A 20,631-nucleotide genomic window follows, 5' to 3' on the forward strand; every position below is an offset into this window, starting at 1 on the left:
ACTACGTCCAGATTTGATCTGCCCCCACACCACCAGGCACTGGGAATTTCTCCTGGGATGCAGCAGAGGGGAGAGGTTAATAGTTCAGGCTTTAGAATCTAAGAGATCTGGATTTAGATCCCCATGACTTAAGCAAGATATATTCATATCTCTGCAGTAGATAATACCTACTTCAAATGGTTGCTGTAAGGTTTAAATGAGATGATTAAGTGAGAGAACATGTGTGAAAACACTTCGCTCAGTGCCTGGCATGTCGTGATACCCAGTGAGTAGAGTGCTTGCTCTTTTACTAGGGTACAAGCCAGAGGAGGGGAAGGACAACAGCCACTCCAAAGGCCCACCCATCTTGAGCTGGCCAAGGGCCTGAGCAAGCAGAGTGGATGTTAGTACAATTCACAGGGTTGAACTGATGAATCCAAGACATTCATGAAGAAGTCCAGTGGACTAGACCATATATGAAGAATCCAGTTGATTTTAGACTTATTCTAACTAGATTGACTGTAAAGTACAAACCAATGAAGGTGCTACTCTGTTAGCAAGACCCCTCTGTCTTTTTATAGAGCTTTAAGAACCACAGAAAAAAAGCTACTTTACACTTTTAAGCACCAAATCTTTACTCAACATGTACTTACTATGCACCAGGTACTGTGCTAGGTTCCAGGAACACAGACATGGTCCCTCCAAAAAATTTCCCAGAATAGAAAATAAATATCTACAATTTCATACAATATAGTTTTGTAACTTGGATTAACAAACATCCAATATCACCATCAGGAGTTTGGGGGCTGGACAATTCTTCCTCCTAAGGATGAATCATATAACTAAAGTTATGGGTCAAATTAGAACTATTCCTTACTGAAGAGCAAATAAAAGTTTTTGGAAATTAAGTAAAAAAGGAAGGTATGAGAATTCTCATCAAACTCTTTAGGGAGCAATGTAATTTCCTATTCAAAGAACACTTTAAATCTATTTTCTATGGAGCATCATTGTTTTTTTCAGTAAGAGGGAAACAGCACTCACATGATTCATTTCTCAAATGGCACATAGTGCTATTGGCAGTATGTATTGGCAGCTTAATTAAGAAGTCTGTTGATAATGATTTTTTTTTAAAAAGCTGGCACATTTTCAATTCAGATGGACACTGCTGAAGACAAAGACGTGTCTATTATTGGTTCGTACATACTAAAATGTGTTACATACATAAAATGTCAAGTGTCTACAGTCATATTACTGTCTTAACATTGGAAAAATCATGACTTATTCCCAGATCAGAAATAAGTATTTGAAAAAACTACACATTAATTTTGGAATATAGAGGATAACACAATGAATACTAAAACAGCCAAATTTTCCTACAGAGTCATTGCCTAGGTCTGTTTTGCTCCTTCCCTGTCCTATCTTGGGTCCATGAGCTTTCCCAAATTTGAGCCAAATCTTCCCCTTCCTCAAGCCAATTACTTACTCAGAATGTCAGGCCCCTGGGGCACAGATGGTAGAGGTCTACAAAGACAACAGGCGTAATTCACCTACCCACTCTGCAAGAAATGTACAAACACAATATACTTTTCCAACTGATAATCTACACCTGACAGTTAAAAAAAAGAATTTAATTCAATTAACTCCAACTATAATGTGTTAGTATCTCTAACATCTACTAAATATTTATAAAATCAATGAAATAAATCCTACCTATTGAAAGTCCAAAAAAATGGAAGATGTCCTGAGTTGCCCACATTGACTGTTTTGTTTGTTTTCTGTTTTATTAAAGGGATTTAAAATACTTGCAGAATACACTTTTCCATTCATTTGTTTTCTATCTTAGGGACACACTTAATTAAGAGCCAAAAGTAATCATAAATCCATTGAAGGCAGGAAACACATCTTTCCTGTCTCCCTCATCTTCTCTCCCCTACTTTGTGCAGTGATTCACACATAGTAAGTACTCAGTTAAGCTGAAAAGACAATGCATGTTTCAATTCACATTAATTTGGAGGGGTTGCATTGATTTAAGGAACAGCTGAGACAAAAAGGATAGGTTCAATCTTTCCTGATTTATGACTAGTGAGGCACACTGTCTTGAAAACTTGGCTGAAGCTTGTGTAACACTTGCATCATTAACTGCGGGCCACTGTGGCATTCTTAATGTCTTGATTTGTTTGCATTTTTGCTGATGGTAACAAGATGATCCTCCAACGGCTGTCTTTCCAATAAGAAAATGTGAAAGGTGATGTGAAGCAGGTATTCAGTGAAGCAGGTATTCAGTCTACCCCTGTCCTACAGACAGTACATCTGTGAACAAAATGGAAACAAATGATTAATCCAAGGCTTTCTAAGAGCAACTCTTCAGAAGTACAACAGTTGGTCTTTTGCTGATCACTAAAATTATATAGCTCAAACTTTCATAAATGCAACCAAGACCTTTTATGGTGATAATGCTGTTTGAAGTTATCTTTCCTTACCTTAAATTATGACTTTAAAATCCATGCCATCCCAGGTGCAGATCCAAGCCTAATAAAATCAGAAACACCACATATCTATACATTTTGAAAACAAAATGTCCCTATCCAAGTAAGGAATCTGTGTTTTCTTCCCTTGCCTCCATAAACAGGAATAAACCCCTCAGAGGTTCCAAGCCCTATTCCTTCATAAACAGTAAATTTTGGTCCATGCCTGTGTCCCATCAAGTGGCACCAAAGCAGATGGCTGGGAAACAACAGCTGCAGACAGCGCCCTGCTGTGAAGCAACCTGCCTGAGAAGGAACACTCTATTCAGCAAAGACTCTGCATTAACCAGGTAAGTAAAAGAGGTAAGTATAAACACTTCAAACATCACCTCTAGCAGCCAAGGCCCCATGAGAGCAACACAGACAGACACAGGTGAACCCCACCATAGACTTTTCAGTCATACCCAGGCACATGTATGTTACTAACACTCTCTTAGAACAGGAAAGAAAACCATCTTTGCAAGAAACATTCCTATTTATTTTCACACGCTCAAGGGCCATTTCTCTCTGAGATGTTCCACAGCAGACCCACTGAAGTTGAGACATAGAGCCAACAAATACACAAGTAAGCTTAGTCTTAACACATTTATTCACTAATTTACTTCACTGGGGTTTTTTAAAAACAGGCCAAAAGTGGTGTACTTAAAATATCCTTCAGCTCGTGAACAAAAGTGTCATACTACATGACCATTTAAAATCAGCCTGGAATCATGTTAGGTTTTTCCTTCTCTATCCATTATATTAAACTTGTCACTGAAACCTCTTCTTAATTTGATGTGTCTTTTGCAGTGCCCTTTTCTTCTGAAGTCTAAATTCACCCTACCCTTGTCAAGACCTCTTCTCCTCAGCCTGGAATATGACAGGCTCCTAGCTCTGCCTCCATTTTCTCTGCTGCAGTCTCAATTCCTTCCAAGTGACGTGACCTCCATTGAGCCTCCACTGCAGCCATTCGCTCCACGATCTGTCTCAGCTAAGTCCCCTGAAGTCTCTATTAAAGAGGCTCAGCCCAGCTGTGACCTTCAACCCATCCTCATCATGAAGGAAAAAGAGAAGCAACCTCAGCCCACCAGATAACAGGAACAGTATTCCATCCTTGGCCACAAGTGCACTGAATTGCACTGAGCTTACTCTACATGGCTTCATCATTTGTCCATTTCCCTGCTAACTCCAGACATGTTGGCCTAATCTTCGGAGATGGCTTTTGCCCTGACTAGCTTACCTTTTTCCTTCCATACTTTGTGCCCTGCCCTGAATTTAAATCTACTTGACTAGGACCATGATACTACACTTCCCCAGATTTTATTCCAGAACTCCCGCTGCTAGCTGGGATCCAGTTTCTATTAGATTGCCCACTGCCATGACACCACCATTCCTGACTCAATCTCACCTGCTGTCTACATTCTAGTTAACAAAGTATCCTGCTAAATCGAATCTCCTCGGTTTCTTTCCTGAACCAGCTCCAAGATCATCATTTACTCTTGTTCATGAGGACTGGACTGCTGGCTAACCCTAATGTAGCAAGGCTTCAGTCCCTGATAAACCTACTCTTGACTTCTCTTGTTTCCTGGTAACCTAAGTTGCTGAGATCCTGATTAGGAACCCTGTCTTCTCAGTGTACACAAATTCTATTTAAGAGGCTAGTTTTCATAATATCTACAATGTCTTTATATTTATTGATTCATTCAATTAATCAGTAATTTACTAATTTATCCTCCTTTCTTTCCATAAAAACTTAAAAGGGGTTAACATTAACTTAGTTTAAAAACAAATCTTACCTGACCACCTATAGCTTAACCCCTGTCTGAATTTTGAAGCATCTTACTTTAATATTCTACTTCGTTCCCTGGTCTCCAAAATGAAGTCTCTGCTGCAGGCACACAGGTTCAGTGACCCCTAAGCTCATTATGTATCTTTGTTAACCCCATCTTTTCTGCCTTCTTAATTAGTTCCTTTCATCCTTTGGCATCTCACTTGTGACATGATCTAAAAAGCCTTCCCCAAGAAACAATCCACATTGACTTATCCCTTATCTGGATTCTTCTGGAATAACCAATACCACACAGTTCAAGTACTTGGTTTTCACTAAATTTTTTATATCCATTAGCTCCCATACAATTAATTCTTTGAAAAGTAGGATAAAGGCCATGTCCTATATTTGTTATGGTGCCCTCAAAGTACTTGATGTTGACCTCTAGAAGGAAAGCAAAGTTCCACTTCCACCCTTTCTCCACCCTTACTCCACTCCCCAGCCTCATCCCCATGGAGGAAAAGAGGCAAGGGACTGAATCAAATTACTGGACTCAAGCAAGCCTCGTAGTAGGGGGTGAAGCTTTAGGTATAAGCAGAAAAAAGTTGAAGTTGCAACTTCTGTAGGCTGTGGCCTCTCTGGAGTTCATCTCTTGGGATTCTCACTCTCTTTAGATTGCTTCCCTCTACTTCCACATGGCCAATGAGGCAAAACGGGTCTAGAACTGCCTATCACTTGGGAGATGCTCCCCAGTAGCACTTCCTCCAGATAAGGCCTAGGGAGACTAATTGGACCAGCTCTAACTTAATTTTTATCTTTCATTTTTTGTTTTTCTCTTAGCCACTGGTAAAGTAGGACCTAAGGAGTTGAACCCAGGAGAAAGGACCATGGAGTTCTCTCTGTGTGTAAGACACAATATTTCCAAGCAGCTCCATATGGACAGCGAGTTCATCAGAGACCACATTAGGTTTGGGAATTGGGCGGGTTGGAGGGACTCTTGTGAAATTTTGAATTAGTAATCGCAGATGACCAGAGTCCACTGTAAAAATCATGTAATATTCAAAATGTCTCACATAATATATTTAAGTATATCATACATGCACCGTATCATGCATACACACACACACACACACACACACACATAACTTTGATATACTACTTGAAAAGAAATGGATAATGGATATCCCAAAGTCATGAGATCATTTGTTACTCATGTAAGTCTGTGGTAAAAATTTCATTTTGAAACAATGTCTGTAAGTAGCATATGAGGCAGAGAATGTCAACTGTCCCCTAATATCCATTCTTTCCTTTTACATTCATTACTAGAATCCCTGAATTTTGAGAAGTACATGGCCACAAAATATATTTTCAGACCTTACTGACAGATAAGTATAACTAATAGGATGTGAGTAGAAGTTAGAAGTGCAACATCTAGGAAATGCCTTTAAAAAGAATGATTATGGAGCACCTGGGTGGCTTAGTTGGCTAAATGTCCAACCGTTGGTTTCAGCTCAGGTCATGATCTCATCATTCATGAGTTCAAACCCCACATCAGGCTCTCTCCCCAACTCTCTCTGCCTCTTCCTCGCTCGCTCTGTCTCTCTCAAAATAAATAAATAAACTTAAAAAATTTTTAAAGAATTATCATGCATTTTCAGACATGTGAATGAAGCCAACACCCAGGGATAATGAGTAGTAAGATAGAAGTTTATTTCTCCCTTATTTGACATTATAAGTAGTCCAAAGCTGATATGGCATCTCTGCCATGCCAGAGAGCTCTTTCTAGCTTGTTTAAGCCACTGTATTCTGGAGTCTCTCAACCAAAGCATAAGTTAGGCTGCTGTAGCAAATACAGCACTGTAATTCTAGCTCTGCCACTATCAAAACATGGACAAATAATTTACATCTTATGAACTTGTTTGTGTCTATACCTACTTCACAGGTTGTTAACAACATGAGACTGTGTCTTTTTTTTTTCTTAGCTTCCCATTATAGCTCCAGTTTCTAGCACTGTGTCTGCAAATAGTAAGAATCCAATAAAAATTAATTATTATTGCTGTTTTTATTGATATGCCAAATCTAGACACATAATGCCATACCTTAACAATGAACCATTAGGTACTTCCAGTAAAGATCGAATAATGGAACTAATCAACATGGTGTACATTAGAGTGATCACTTTTTCTGACCCAAATCTTAATAAACATGGTCTTACAGAAGGTTTTTTCTGACTTCTGAATTTACTTTTATGAAAGTTCTTATATGTTAAACCATTGGTTGTCAACTTAATGAACTGGCTTTACTTTTAAAAATTATCTGCTTAAATTGGGCATTCCTGGAAATTCAAAGGCACAGAGCCCTAGCATTATTGATTCTAATTTTTATTATAAGGTTCCATTGTGCATGTATATGATGTGGGGGGGGGGGGAAGCCTGATTTTTATAACATGTTTATGGTTGTGAATTTGTATTTCAGTATTTCAGAATCTGAAGAAAAAGCATTCTTCTGTTTTCCCAAAGAAAGATGGGCACTTCTCGCTTCTGCAAAAATAGCATGGACAAGAGAGTTTTCAGTAAAACACTTTTTTTTTTCTATTGAAGAGCACTTAATAAACACACACACACCTAGCTGCTTTCATTTCACCATGAGTGCCACCCATTTGCCAGTCATCGAAGTAATTCAGTCTGATCTGTTGAGGTGATGGATTCTGATAAACTGCGTAAGCCTGTCATTAAGGGGAGGATAGATTACAGTCTCTATGCAGGACATTATAGTACTTACATTTCTCATCCATACAACCTATGAAACATACAAGGAAAGCAAGATGAAAATTAAACTGAACATGGACTTAACTGCTTCTGTCTCCAATGAATGACAGGAGCTGGTGACCAGTCCATACTCTCTACTGCACATATACACACACACACAGAGTTCTACTTCTTTCTAATATAAAGACCTTTCATAAAGGACACAAAGATTATGCACAAAATTGACTATTCTGTAATTTAAGTCTAAGCTTCCACTTCTAAAATATTATTCTTTCCTCCTTCACCCTATTTATAGCCATTTTGCCTCTCTATAATTTTTTACTTATATATTTAAAATCCACATTTAGAATGGAGATTGTATCAAAAGTGAAATTCATTAATTAGGTTAATTGAAGAAAATGAGCCTGAATTAATAAAAAGTCAAAAGAATGGATAGTTGTCAAAAAGATCATGATAATAGCAACAGCTGATGTTTTGAGAGTTTACTACGTGAAAATCAGTAGGCTGAACACTTTACATGCACTATCTCATTGAGTCCTCATAAAAGTCCTGGAGCAGGTACTATCATCCCATTTTTACAAATTAGAAAATAAAACCAGAGAGATATTAAGTAACTTGCCTAAAGCCATGAAGCTAATGAGTTACAGAAGTACTTTCAAACCTAAGTTTGTCTGGCTCCAAAGCTCATGTTCTTTACCACCACATCAAACTGCTGGGGATTTCCTTCCATCAGTAATAATGGTAAAGCAGTATTTCAAGATAACAAAACTCTAACGTGTGGAATGCTGCTTCAGTGAAAAAATGAGAAGTGTTTAAAACTAGCTCACCAATTATTTCAGGTAGGTAGTAATTACCTGCAATTTATGAAGTATGTACTTCACACCAGACACTTCCTATATACATTAAATCTAACCCTCACAACAGCCCCATAAGTTAGGTAAACTATCTCCATTTTACTGGTGAGGGAAAAGGTACTCAGAGAACCTAAGTAATTTGCCCAAAGTCACATGGATAGAAAGTGGCTTCTACTGCACTATGCCTTTTTACCACACTACCTCATTACCTCTTGTATTACTTCTTTAGAGTGCCTGAAAAGGTTGCTTTATAAAACAATAGTCCCATTCCCCCTTTAATTGTATTATACTATTTATTAGCTCAGCAAAGATTTGTTCAGAGACAATGCAAAAGTAAACTTTAACCCAGTCCTCTCTCATTATCATAAATTCCAGATTTAGTGAGGTCTGAGTTAATGGGTTTTACTGTATATAGAAAAGAGTTTAATAGTCACTTAGCCCTGCTCTATCTCCATTAACAAATGTAAAAAGCCACACAAAGGTGAAGAAAGAACAGCGACCTTAAAACTAAAATAGATAAGTGTCTGTAATTTTTATTACAGCAAAAAGTCATACCTCATATGCCAGTACAACAGTACAGTACATACATATGCCAACATGTAACAACACGTTCAACTCAATTTTAAATGCTCTATTCATCAATTAAAGAAAATTAATCCTAATCAGTGTTCATATTAAGGAATACAGCTATAGCAAATCGGCAATAATAATTAAAAGTCCATTTCAAACCTCTTTGGTGAGCAGGGAAATGATCTAACACAGCCAGGCTGCCCTAATCCTTTCTGTAGTGTTGTATAAATGTGCACATTATGTGAAAATTCCTGGGTGTTTAGCATGGTCATCTTTGCTACCCACACTGCACGTTTCTAATGAAAACATGCGTCCATGTGCACCCTTAATGGGAAAAAAAATGTACAAGTTGTGACAGTCAAGCATATGTCTGCTCTGACAGCCAAGTCCTTAATATACAGAATTTTCCCCCTTAGGGTCATCACAGTATTGCAAAGATTCCCAACAAATCTATCTGCTTTGGAGGGGGGTACCTGAAGCAGGCAGAATCCACAACTCTCTCCAGTTGAATCTGGTTTTGTTTGTTTGTTTCCTTTTCTTTGGGTCAGTTTGTAAATGAGCTGTCACATGCCTCTGTGCAAAAGAAATAGCCTTGGGACAGAAGCAAAGCAATCCAGATGAAAGACAGCCCAACTATTCTTTCAAGCCTGATGCATTGTGAGGTAGGTAGTGGAATCAGATTTAAGATCATTTGTAGTTTGGTTGGACTCAACAGGTCCATGTGCTTACTGGTGATAGTCAAGGCTAAAGCAGACCAGTGTGCTGAGCGATCTTGAGGGATACATGTGCAGTCTTGAACACCAAGAGTGATTTAACGTCCCATTGCTACACTACAGGAAGCATAAAAGTACAAACTTCCTACCATATGAATGTAAATTAATCCAAATATCTGAGACTGCCATGGTTCTGATAATCCTCTATCAAAACAGGCTTACCAAAGTACTACCTTAGGATTCAGTCTTTCACTTTCTACTCTCTTGGCTAAATTAGCATTATTTCTTTGACAGTCTATTTCAATTTCAATTTCAAGTCACTGAAAGGCATTATTGGAAAGAATATGGAGTCTCATTCTCTGTACTTTTCAAAGTCAGAGTGAGAAAAAAAATCCTTCCTGGAAGTGTGGGATAAACTCCAAGTTCTCTCAGAATTCTTCCCAACTTGAGTGTCTGATCATTACTAATCAGTTAAATCTTATGAAATACCCAGGAATTCTATCTCTAGAAATATTTCCTACAGAAATAATAGCACGAGTTCACAAAAATAAAAACAGTACCATGTTCACTGAAGTACTATTTATAATCTCAAAAGTATGAAAGGATTTAAATGGCCAGCAGTTGAAGAATGGTTTATTAAAGGCCATTTAAACCACAGAACACTGTGTAGCCACTAAAAATAATACAGGTCTCTATTTACTGATATAAAAATGTGTTAGCAAAAAGAGGAAGGTGTAGAACAAAACTGGAAAAAATGCAACTGTGTATGTATATAAATAAATGTATATGTAAAGAGATTACATGAAATAGAAATATATGTTTTAGAGAGATACAAGTATAAACATATGGCTATGTATATTTCTGTTATGTGATATTCAGGTAAAAATACTTCTATTATAAACTTATACAAACATTTGCACATGCATAGAAAAATCAGGAAGAACTTCTCAGATGGGGCTGCTATAACAAACTATTATGGACTGGGTGACTGAAACAACAGACATATTTCTCACAAATGTAAAAGCTGGGAAGTCCAAGATCAAGGTGCCAACAGAATCAGTTCTTGGTAAGGGTCTGCTTCTTGGCTTACAGACAGCAACATTTTTGCTGTCCTCAAAGGTTCAGAGAGAGAAAGAGAGACAGAGAAGCCAAGGTTCTGGAAAATGAGACTGGGAAAGAAAACAAACTTCCTACTTCTACATACTATTTCATTTATTTAGGTTTCTAAGCAATTCCCCCCCCCAAATTGAGACTCCCTTCTTCTCACGGGTTGTGAACAAGTTAAGAAGTAATACAAAAATAAAATAGATGAGAATATAACCATTGTTACAAACTCAGACCAGGGTAGAGGAGATAAAGGCCAAATAAGCCCAGTTGTCTTTTTTTTTTTTTTTAATTTTAATGTTTATTTTTGAGAGAGACAGAGAGAGCATGAGCAGGGGAGGGCAGAGAAAGAGGAAGACACAGAATCCAAAGCAAAGCCTAGTTGTCTTAACTACAGAATTAATCAATCTCCACAGTGCTGGGCTGGGGTAGGCTCCCATCCTCTGGGAGAATGTAGGCTCCTGGGAAGCAGGCCCTTCTCAAGTAGAAGGAGAGTGGCAAGAGGCTAAGCTGGACCTGTTATTCACTCCAACTTTACCAATTAGGTAAGTCACTGTGCCTTAGAGGGACAGTAGTCTTTGAGAGAGTAGTACCTATGGTGGCTAAATCTAGACTACAACAGGTTAAAGAGTGAACGGCAAGAAAGCAAAGGCAAGAAAGAAGTCAAGAATAAAGAAAGAAAACAGAGTAGGGAATCTAGGGAAGGATTTTTTGTTTTGTTTTGAAGGAAGAGGCCAACAAAATGTCAAATGTGGAAAGGTATAAGAGTCTAAGCACAGTGACAGAATCATGGACACAAGTGAAGGTGAATGCCTCTTACTGAGACATGAATAAAAGGGAAGGAACAGGAAAAGCCACAGTGATTTTGAGGCAGAGATGAAGGAAGGGAAGTTGAGTTCACAGCATGGTACCAGTTCTGTACATGGGTAGAAAGAATCTAAAGCTAACACCAGGCAACAAAAATTGAACTTGCAAACTGCCACAGGGCTGGTTGTGCTAAAGTCGTAACAAAACTTAGCAGAATCAAGACATGCTTGTAAATGTTTTATCATACTGTGAAACTTTTGAGATATTGTGATGTATTATTTATAAGACATTGCTTAGATTAGTATTGATGTACATATACTCATGATATCATTCAACATTGTGCATCATAATATTAGTTGATTTACATGCTCCTTTGTCCCTGGGAACCCTAAGGAATAAAGTTTCTCATAAATAACAGTGGTTTAAGCTTGACTATCTTTGTGCAATTTTTCATCACAATTCTGGCTACCATTACAACCATATTCCCCAAATCACAACACAGTATAAAGTAAAATCAAACAAGCCAAAGAAATTGGTGGAAAGATTCATAGTCTAAAAGTCTGGCTCCATACTTGTGACTGATAGAAACTAAAATCTCTGCACTGGAAATATTGCTATATTCCTACTGATCTATTTTCATGCCATGGTGTGGATGGCCATAGATATCTTTCTGGCAAACTGAGTCTTTGGGTAAACAGGCTTCTGGTAAATCGATTTCTGTGAATTCATAAAAGAGGGGAAAACTTCATATCTTTCAATAGCCCCCAAAGTTATATTCTTTACCAGGTTTTAAAGTTATACTCCAGGTCTCCATTCCTCTATGAGATTTAGCTTTACAACCAGCTGCCCCCTCTTAACAGTTTTTGACGTCATTCAGGTTTTGCAAACTGTGTGCTACAGCTCCTACTTGGGTTTCTTAACTGCTATTAAAGTTATACTGCATTAAGTATGGAAGCTGGCATCTGAAAGGATCCATAAGGGTGATCATCGTGCATATCAGCCTCCTCAAATCCAGCTCCTCCACAGACGGCTTCCAGTTCTGCTTCTCTGGTGTCACTTCATGGTCCCTAGGATAAAGGGAACCATCTTTGCTGCCGATACTGAATGCAACTGAGATTGGTTCTCCTGACAGAGATTAGTGGGCAGCAATGAATCTTTCACTTGGGTTAGAAATATGATTTTATTTAAGAAAATAACCATACATAATTGGGCTTCTGTCACTTTAAATTTTAATGGTGAAAGTAATATGGAGGCTTCTGGGACTTTAAATTATGGCTTGCAGAAGCTTCACACTGAATCTTTCAATTATTCTATGTAAGTACTTACTCTAAGCATGTGCCACCATGACATTGATATCACAATTCAAATCTAAATTCAAAACTGACTGCAAGGCTATGAGCTATGTGCTGGCGTGCCGGCTGCCTCATTTTATCTTTGAACATCTGACGAGGCAAATCAAGAGGCACTCTCCCAGACCCAGCCAGCTGTTTGCCAAATATTCAAATACCCTGGCACGCAGAAGATTTCCCTGTGTCAAAATTAGTGACGACCCCTATTTTCCCTATTAGCTTCTGGCTCACCTACATCCTTTCACGCAGGCCCACTTGACTCCCTCAGTGCAGTGTTCACTCTTGCTAGCTCGCTCACGTCTCAGGTTCCCCCACTCCAGCAACTGGATCCAGTGTGTGCTGCAGAATGGCAGCCAGTTCAGACAAAACCATGGCGGAGAGTTTTCAAGTCTGTGTTTCCTTGAAGTGGTTCTGAAAGAGGAGCTGAGCTGATATTTGTGGTCGTTGGCAGATAGAAAGCACAGAGAGTGTGTGTATTTTTACTTAAAATGCATTCATGAGGCTGGAGTGAAAGAATAAAACAGGGAAGACAGCAAGGGAAAAGTGAAAAGGCTTTCTTCCTTTAAACTGATATCTTAACTTCCTTGTTATGTACCTACTTTAATCATTTTCATATTTTTATCTTCATATGAAAATAAGTGGAAGTGAATATTTAATTATTTGTAGATTTAGCTTTAGAGTGCTTCAATTAATTTTAAATGAGTCCCCTACCTCACCAAATGCAATGCCAAATTTACAACTGTAAATAACTAAATCCAGCTGCACTAATGAATCTACAATGAAAGACAACCCTTATTTCCCATTTTAAAGGTCCTGAAGCAATCTTCCTCAGCTGAAAGACTTAGAACAGAGGGTATGGACAGCACATGGGAATTCAGAAGGAGAAAGGGACAAAGATGTCACATGACAACAGCCTCTACCCAAATGGCCAGTCAAATTTCCTGAAGCTGGACACCAAGCCCCAGGGTTCCAGCTGGATAAGGAGATCCTGATTCCTTCCAGAAAAGTTGGGCCTTTATTTGTTCATTTCCTGTGATGTGTTTACACTTGGACAGAAGGGGCACAGCAGGGATGCTTTCAGGGCACGTTTGCGGGGAAGCCAATCTCACAGGAGTCGTGACTGCCAGATGTCAAACCAGTGTGTGCTGCTGAGCATGCTCTAAGCAGGATGCACAGGCACCAAACCACAGTCTGAGGAAACTGCCCTGATCTGGGGCCTTTCCTGAGGGGCAGGGAAAGCCTGGCAGAAATGTATGTCATTTGAAAAATAATAACAATAATTTTAAAAGTTGCTATGACTCTGAAAACTACCTGAGAACCACATAGGCTAATGACATTCTAGTTTTGGCAGTCACAGATATTCATCCCATCAACTCAAATCATCATAAGGCAAATAACTTACTCCTGGGAAACATGTGTGGCAAAGGTTAGGAGGCCTATGCGTGAAGCGGCCATAACAAAGATGTTGACTCTCATTATCTCCTGAAAACAGGCTCAGATATTGCTTTGTACTAAGATCAGGACTATGGTGCCCAAGTGAGAACTCTTCTAAGATGATGACCATGGACAGAGAAACAAAATTTAAATCCACACTGACTTTAGAGCCCAAAACAGTATAATTACAAATCCTGTCTGACTTGACTATTTAAGGCTCATGGAGTGTTTCAAACATAAAACAGCTCTATATAAATCATTCACTAAACATTTACTATCCTCCTTTTATATCCCAAGTACTTTACTTTGGTGAGCCAGTTCTGATTAAAAAATAATCCGCGTACTACTGGATTTCTCTGCTGAATTTAGTACCATGGCTTAGCCCTTCATCTTAAAGTTCCCTCAATAAAAGTCCTGTCCCTCTTGAAAAGGTTTATCTCTCAGACCATTCTGTCTTCTTCCTCAGCAGCATCCTCCTTTTACTCTAAATCAACAAGGGGCAAAGGGTAGTGGATCAAAATCACCTGGAGATTGTTTTTCATTTTTTTCCAGCTACATGATATTTTCTACCCCTATTTGAGAATCTTTACCCATACGAACCACTCCCTACTTCTAGTGAATGGTTTCTAGTGAACTCACTATTTCTGGGATAAATCATATGCCTTAAGAATTTAGGAATTTAAAAAAGGCTGAAGATTTCTGTACTAAACTCTTCCTCTTGATCTCATCTACTTCTGTGACTTCAACTACCTATCGCTTACATGCTGACGATTTCAAAAGTAACTTTTTAAGTTCAGACCCACATATACAAATGCCTCATGGACCTCTGTTTTCTAATGATTTACTAACTCAGACTTTGTGCAACATCATATCTATTTCCTTCTTATCTCTCTTCCCTTTCTGAATAGTATCCATTCAGTGGATAACTTACAATCCCCATTCTCACCCCACATACATCAAATCTGTCACCAAGTCCTTTCACTTTCAGAACACATCTTACGTCTGTCTAACTATGTACCATATCCTACCTGGACCTCTGCAGTAGCCTCCCCACTCCTCCCAAACACAGCCTCCCTACTTCAAATTATTCTCCACACGCTCCTGATTCATACTGACTAAAGCAGGAAATCCTAGAATGCAGTGCTCACAATACAGAAGATGATTTTTGATGGCACACAGACATTTTAAATATTTAAAGTTTTAGGAAAGTAGAAGTAACATATCAAACTGCGGTTTTAATATTAATTTTGCTTTTAAAATAATTTTGGTATAAAAATCAGACAATTTGGGGCACTTTGGTGGCTCATTTGGTTAAACATCTGACTCTTGAACTCAGCTCAGGTCATGATCTCACAGTCTGTGAGAGAGGCACTGCAGGGCTGCAGGGACAGTGGCGCAGCCTGCTTGGGATTCTGTCTACCTTGCTCTCTGCCCCTCCCCCACCTGCAAGAGAGTTTCTCTCTCTCTCTCTCAAAATAAATAAACTTAAAAAATAAAAAAACTTAAAAAACTTAAATGAAAACCTAGTTTAGGTTGTAGATAGATATTTTTAAAGACATAAAAGTGGTACATTAATCAGTGAAGTTTAGGAAGTGTGGTCCTATAAAATAGATCTAAACTTCTCAACATGATGTTACAGATGTTACAGGTCCTCTTCATCATCAGTCACTGTCTCTTCCCACATTCTCTGAACTCTATTCAGACCCTCTGTGTATCAGCTTTGCTGCACACCAAAACACTCCAAACCTAGTTGCTAAAACAATATTTTATTTAGTTCATAATTGTGCAAATAAGCTGGGTCATTCTGTCTGGGCTGACAAGAGATTTCCCCTGGACTCTCCCATGTGGCTGTGGTCAAATGGTGGATCAGCTAGATGGTCCAAGATGATCTCACTCACATCTCTAGTGGTTAGCAGACTGTCAGCCAGAGACTATTTCCTTCAGGTGGCCACTTTATCCTCTAGCAAGATAACCTGGGCTCAATCACAGTATGGTCTCCAGATTCCAATCACAGTATCCCTATGCATAAGCACTTCTTAAGTCTCGACATGTTTTCATATTTGCTAACATCCATTGACCAAGGCAAGTCACATGGTCAACCAAATTTGGTAATGGGGAAACAGACTCTACTTCTTAATGGAAGAATCTTCAATATCATTTTGCCAGGAGTCAGATGCAGGAAAGAGAAGAATTCGTGGCCATCATTCAATCTACCACTCTTGTCATATCCCAAGCATACCTGGCATATTCATACATGTGCACAGGCTGTTCCTATCACCTGAAATAAATTATCAACCTCTTTCTGTCCTTTTGGTAAATTTTTATTTCTTGACCTTGAAGGCTCTGGTCAAATACACCATTTATGGATATCTTTCCTCAAATTAATTATTCCCTCCTATGCTCCCATGATCCCTTGCATATGCCTCTATTATAGCATTTAACAAATTGTATTATAATGGTATAATGTCTCCCTAAATAGTCTTTGTACCACCAGCATCTAGCATAGTGACTGGCAAAGAACAGGCATTCAATAAGTGTTCACTAAATTGAATTTAATTGAATAAAATCAAAACAAAGATTAAGATCTCCCTCAAACAAGCCTACATCTAAACAACTTAAGGTGCAACTATATAAAACTGAACTTGCAAGTTAGTAGGACTAATTAGATCCACCTCATCTAATTTGAAGGGCACCAGGGCAATGCTTCCAGCCAGAGGCACTTTTCCTTTGTGACCAGCACAAAACCTGAACTTTAAGCATAGATTATTCTAGGTCTTAAAATGTTCTGCTATAGTGCAAACAACATAGGCTTTGGAGTCTGAAACACTAGGACTGAAAATCTAGCCACTTGTATATCCTATTTATTACATTTCTCTGCACCACTTTTTTATATCCAGAGTTATCTGTACTGCAATAAATTATGTAAAGCATCTAGCACAGTGCCTGCCATACACCTAGCACACATCAAACCCCAGGGTCTCCTATAAGAAAAGCAAATCACGTGGGAGGGGGTAGCCTCTAGACTTTTTCATTAACATCTAAGGAGAGTGGGAGAGAGGTAAGAGGAGTGTGAAAGTCGCATGCATGAGCAAGGGAGAGGCAGAGAGAGGGAGAGAGAGAATGCCAAGCAGGCTCTGTGCAGAACCTGACACAAGGCTCAATCTCACAACCATGAGGTCATGACCTGTTTCTCTCTGTGAATTTAAAACAAGAAACAAAATGAGGTCCCTGGGTGGCTCAGTCGGTTAAGTGTCCGACTTCGGCTCAGGTCATCATCTCACCGTTTGTGAGTCCGAGCCCTGCGTGGGGCTCTGTGCTGACAGCTCAGAGCCTAGAGCCTGCTTTGGATTCTGTGTATCCCTCTCTCTCTGTCCCTTCCCCACTCACACTCTGTCTCTCTCTCTCTCAAAAATAAATAAACATTAAGAAAACAATTTTTTAATAAATAAAAAATAAAACAAGAAGCATAAAACTGATTTATTGTGGATGGAACTTGAGGGTGTTATGCTGAGAGAAATAAGTCAGGCAGAGAAGGACAGATACCATATGTTTGCACATATAGGAGGATTAGGAGGAACTTAACGGAGGACCGTGGGGGAGAAGAAGGGGAAATAGTAGGGGAGAGGGAGGGAGGCAAACCATGAGAGACTCTTGAATGCTGAGAACAAACTGAGGGCTGATGGGGGTGGGGGAGCGAGGAAGGGGGGTGATGGGCACGGAGGAGAGCACTCGTGAGATGAGCACTGGGTGTTATATGGAAACCAACTTGACAATAAACTATTTAAGAAAAAAAAAAAGAGGAGTGTGAAAGTAAATAAGGGGTATTAAGTAAATAATTTCACAATGTTACTGAGAGCCAGAACTGTGGCTAGTAATTCATTATATCACTTTGCAGGGTACCCAATCAGGGAATAAAAGTTCCCCCTCCCCAAGGAATGCAATAACTATCTCTGGTGATACAGGACTTAGGAATATCTTTTTTGCTGGGCATCAATATGGAATCAACCTCTATACATTTACTTATGTAATATTACTGGGGGAAAAGCAAAGGAAGAAAAGAGGTTGTTCAAAATGATGTTATCCTAATCTTTTAATGCATATATCCTCACTCTTTTAGTTTTTACATTTAAAAGGAGTAGTTATGGTAAACAAGTTTCCCCCCTAAGGATACAATTTTTTAAGTGAGAAAAATGAAAAGCAAATTACAAACACAGGATTCTAAACTTCAAATTATATCACTTCTAAAGGGAATGGTACCATTGAAACCAATATAAAGTGAGTTTTAGATACACTGAAGTCCTCTTTCAAAGTAAAGGCAAATTTAATACATTTTCGTAAAATCTTTAAACTTCCAAAATCCAAGTAGAAACTTGACTCTTGTAAGATGTCTCTACAGTTAACCCTCCTGAGGATGTTCTCACATCTCAAAGGCAGCTCTGAAACACTTATATACTTACTGTTCACTAAATCAATCTACATTCATTGATACCTAGCCCTGTAAAAGAATCTCCATCATTTTCCCCGAAATCTTTCATATCAGCTATACCATAAACTTCCTGGCACCCAGGATTCTACTTTCTGTGTTTTCTTAATCCACTTCTCCCCACTCCCAGCACCCTGACTGGCTCAACAAATGTTCATTTATAACTGGCAAGAAAATGTATAAGTATTTGCTGATGATAAATTCACTGGTACATCCAGTTTCAGATCAAGACCTCTAGAAACCTTTGAGACTGAAAAACTGTGGTGCCCTCATCCACATGTAAATCAAAAATAAAGTGGGGCACCTGGGTGGCTTAGTCGGTTAAGCGTCCGACTTTCGTTTGGGTCATGATCTCACGGTTTGTGGGTTCGAGCCCCGCATCGGGCTCTGTGCTGACTGCCAGTTCAGAGCCTGGAGCCTGTTTCAGTCTGTGACTCCCTTTCTCTCTGACCCTCCCCTGCTCACGCTGTCTCTCTCTCTCTCTCCTAAAAATAAATAAAAACATTAAAAAAAAATCAAAAATAAAGTAATATGAAACCACAAAGCACAAAGCTTACATATATGTTCAAAATTACATAAATGTTCAAATTAAAATAGCTTCTGCAGGCAAAATTTTAGGGAAGTTCATCAAAGGCTGAACACCTCTCTCATTCTCCCCCCTCCCCACTGTGAAGTGAATATATGTGTGGGAGGGAGGAAGGTATGGGGAGGATAAGCTGGAGGAAGCATGCATCTTTAATTTCCTGGTGCTTGGTCTGATATAGAATACTCCAATTCTTGGTGCAATTCACAAAACTATGAATCAAATGATTGCCTAAATTCTTATGTATTTTTGCTGTTCTCTTGTGGGTTTGTTTCAAGTTTCTATTTAAACTCTAGTTAACATAGAGGGTAATAACTGGTTTTAGAAGTAGAATTTAGTGATTCATCACTTATATATGTTACACCCAGTGTTCACCACAAGTGCCCTCCTTAAGGCCCATCACCCAATTAGCCCATCCCACACTCACCTCCATCAACCCTCAGTTTGTTCTCTATAGTTAAGAGTCTCTTATGGTTTGTTCCACCTCTTGTTTCCCCTTCCCCATGTTCATGTGTTTTGTTTCTTAAACTCCACATATGAGTGAAAACATGGTATTTGTCTTTCTCTGACTAACTTATTTCACTTAGCATAATACACTCTAGCTCCATCCATGTCATTGCAAATGGCAAGATTTCATTCTTAACGATGACTCAAATCCTACTGCAGGCATGAATCGAAACTATCTAATACACCGCTTTGCCTGCTGCTACAATTGTACTGTGGTTGTGTTTGTAAAAGGAGGTACAATAAATAATTGTCAGCACAACTCTCAGAAGCACAAGTTTTTGCATTTTATTTCATTCAACATTTGATAAAAGCAACAAGCACCAGATTATATTTGGACAAACCTTCCATAAATAATGTGTTCACAGCATCACAAAGTCTAGAATGCAGATGTTAATTATAGAGCCAAATCAAAACCACCATAGTTGCAATTAAAACTATTTCACTTATGATTCTCATATTCAAAGTAACAGATATTGGTCAATATTTCCATTAAATTTGAATACTTTATGCTTAGATATAATTATTTCAGCTGATCTGTTTCCACTTTTATATTTTAAAATCTTAGCATATTCTGTATGAGTTGGATGTAGAATTTGATTATTTTGATGTACTGAGGTAAACCTTGCCTTGTGATGAAAAGTGTTTGGATACCTAGGAAAATGGCCTAAATAATAAAATTCTTGTGATTATAAAAGTCTTTTACTTCTGATTATACAGATACCTTAAAACACAAAGTTTTTGGGGGTACCTTGGTGGCTCAGTCCGACTGAAGCATCCGACTTCAGCTCAGGTCATGATCTTGCGGTTCATGAGTTCGAGCCCCAGGTCAGGTTCTATGCTGAACGAGACAGCTCGGTGCTCTCTCTGCCCGTCCCCAACTCATGCACACACGTGTGTGCTCTCTCACTCTCTCTCTCTCAAAAATAAACATTAAAAAAATTTAAACACGAAGTTTTTAAGACCTATGCTGATCGTGAAGTACGAGAATGCACATTTACGAATGCAACTGAATAATTCAGTTCATTCTTATATAATCAGATCTCATTGGTTCTAAGATGTATCCAATTAAAAAAAGAAAAAGAAAAAAATGTCCCGTGATAGCTTTGGTCTAGATAAAGGGTATATTTTACATCCAGTAAATGGAAAGCCAAGGATTACTTGAACAAATAATATTACAGCTTTGTAGAATGACTGATGGTCTTTGCAAA

At 38.6% G+C, this 20,631-nt stretch overlaps 1 long non-coding RNA gene across 1 annotated transcript in view; it reads right to left on the minus strand.

The window, feature by feature from the left end:
- Nucleotides 1–608: 608 nt before the first annotated feature.
- LOC120247394 overlaps nucleotides 609–20,631 on the minus strand; it is a 120,265-nt gene continuing 100,242 nt past the window's right edge. The window contains exon 4 of the long non-coding RNA XR_005532295.1: nucleotides 609–2,289. This is a non-coding gene — a long non-coding RNA (uncharacterized LOC120247394). The remainder of the gene's footprint in view (nucleotides 2,290–20,631) is intronic.

Source organism: Hyaena hyaena, unplaced genomic scaffold (assembly GCF_003009895.1).
Source record: "Hyaena hyaena isolate Hyena2069 unplaced genomic scaffold, ASM300989v1 scaffold_518, whole genome shotgun sequence".
Taxonomy (NCBI): domain Eukaryota; kingdom Metazoa; phylum Chordata; class Mammalia; order Carnivora; family Hyaenidae; genus Hyaena; species Hyaena hyaena.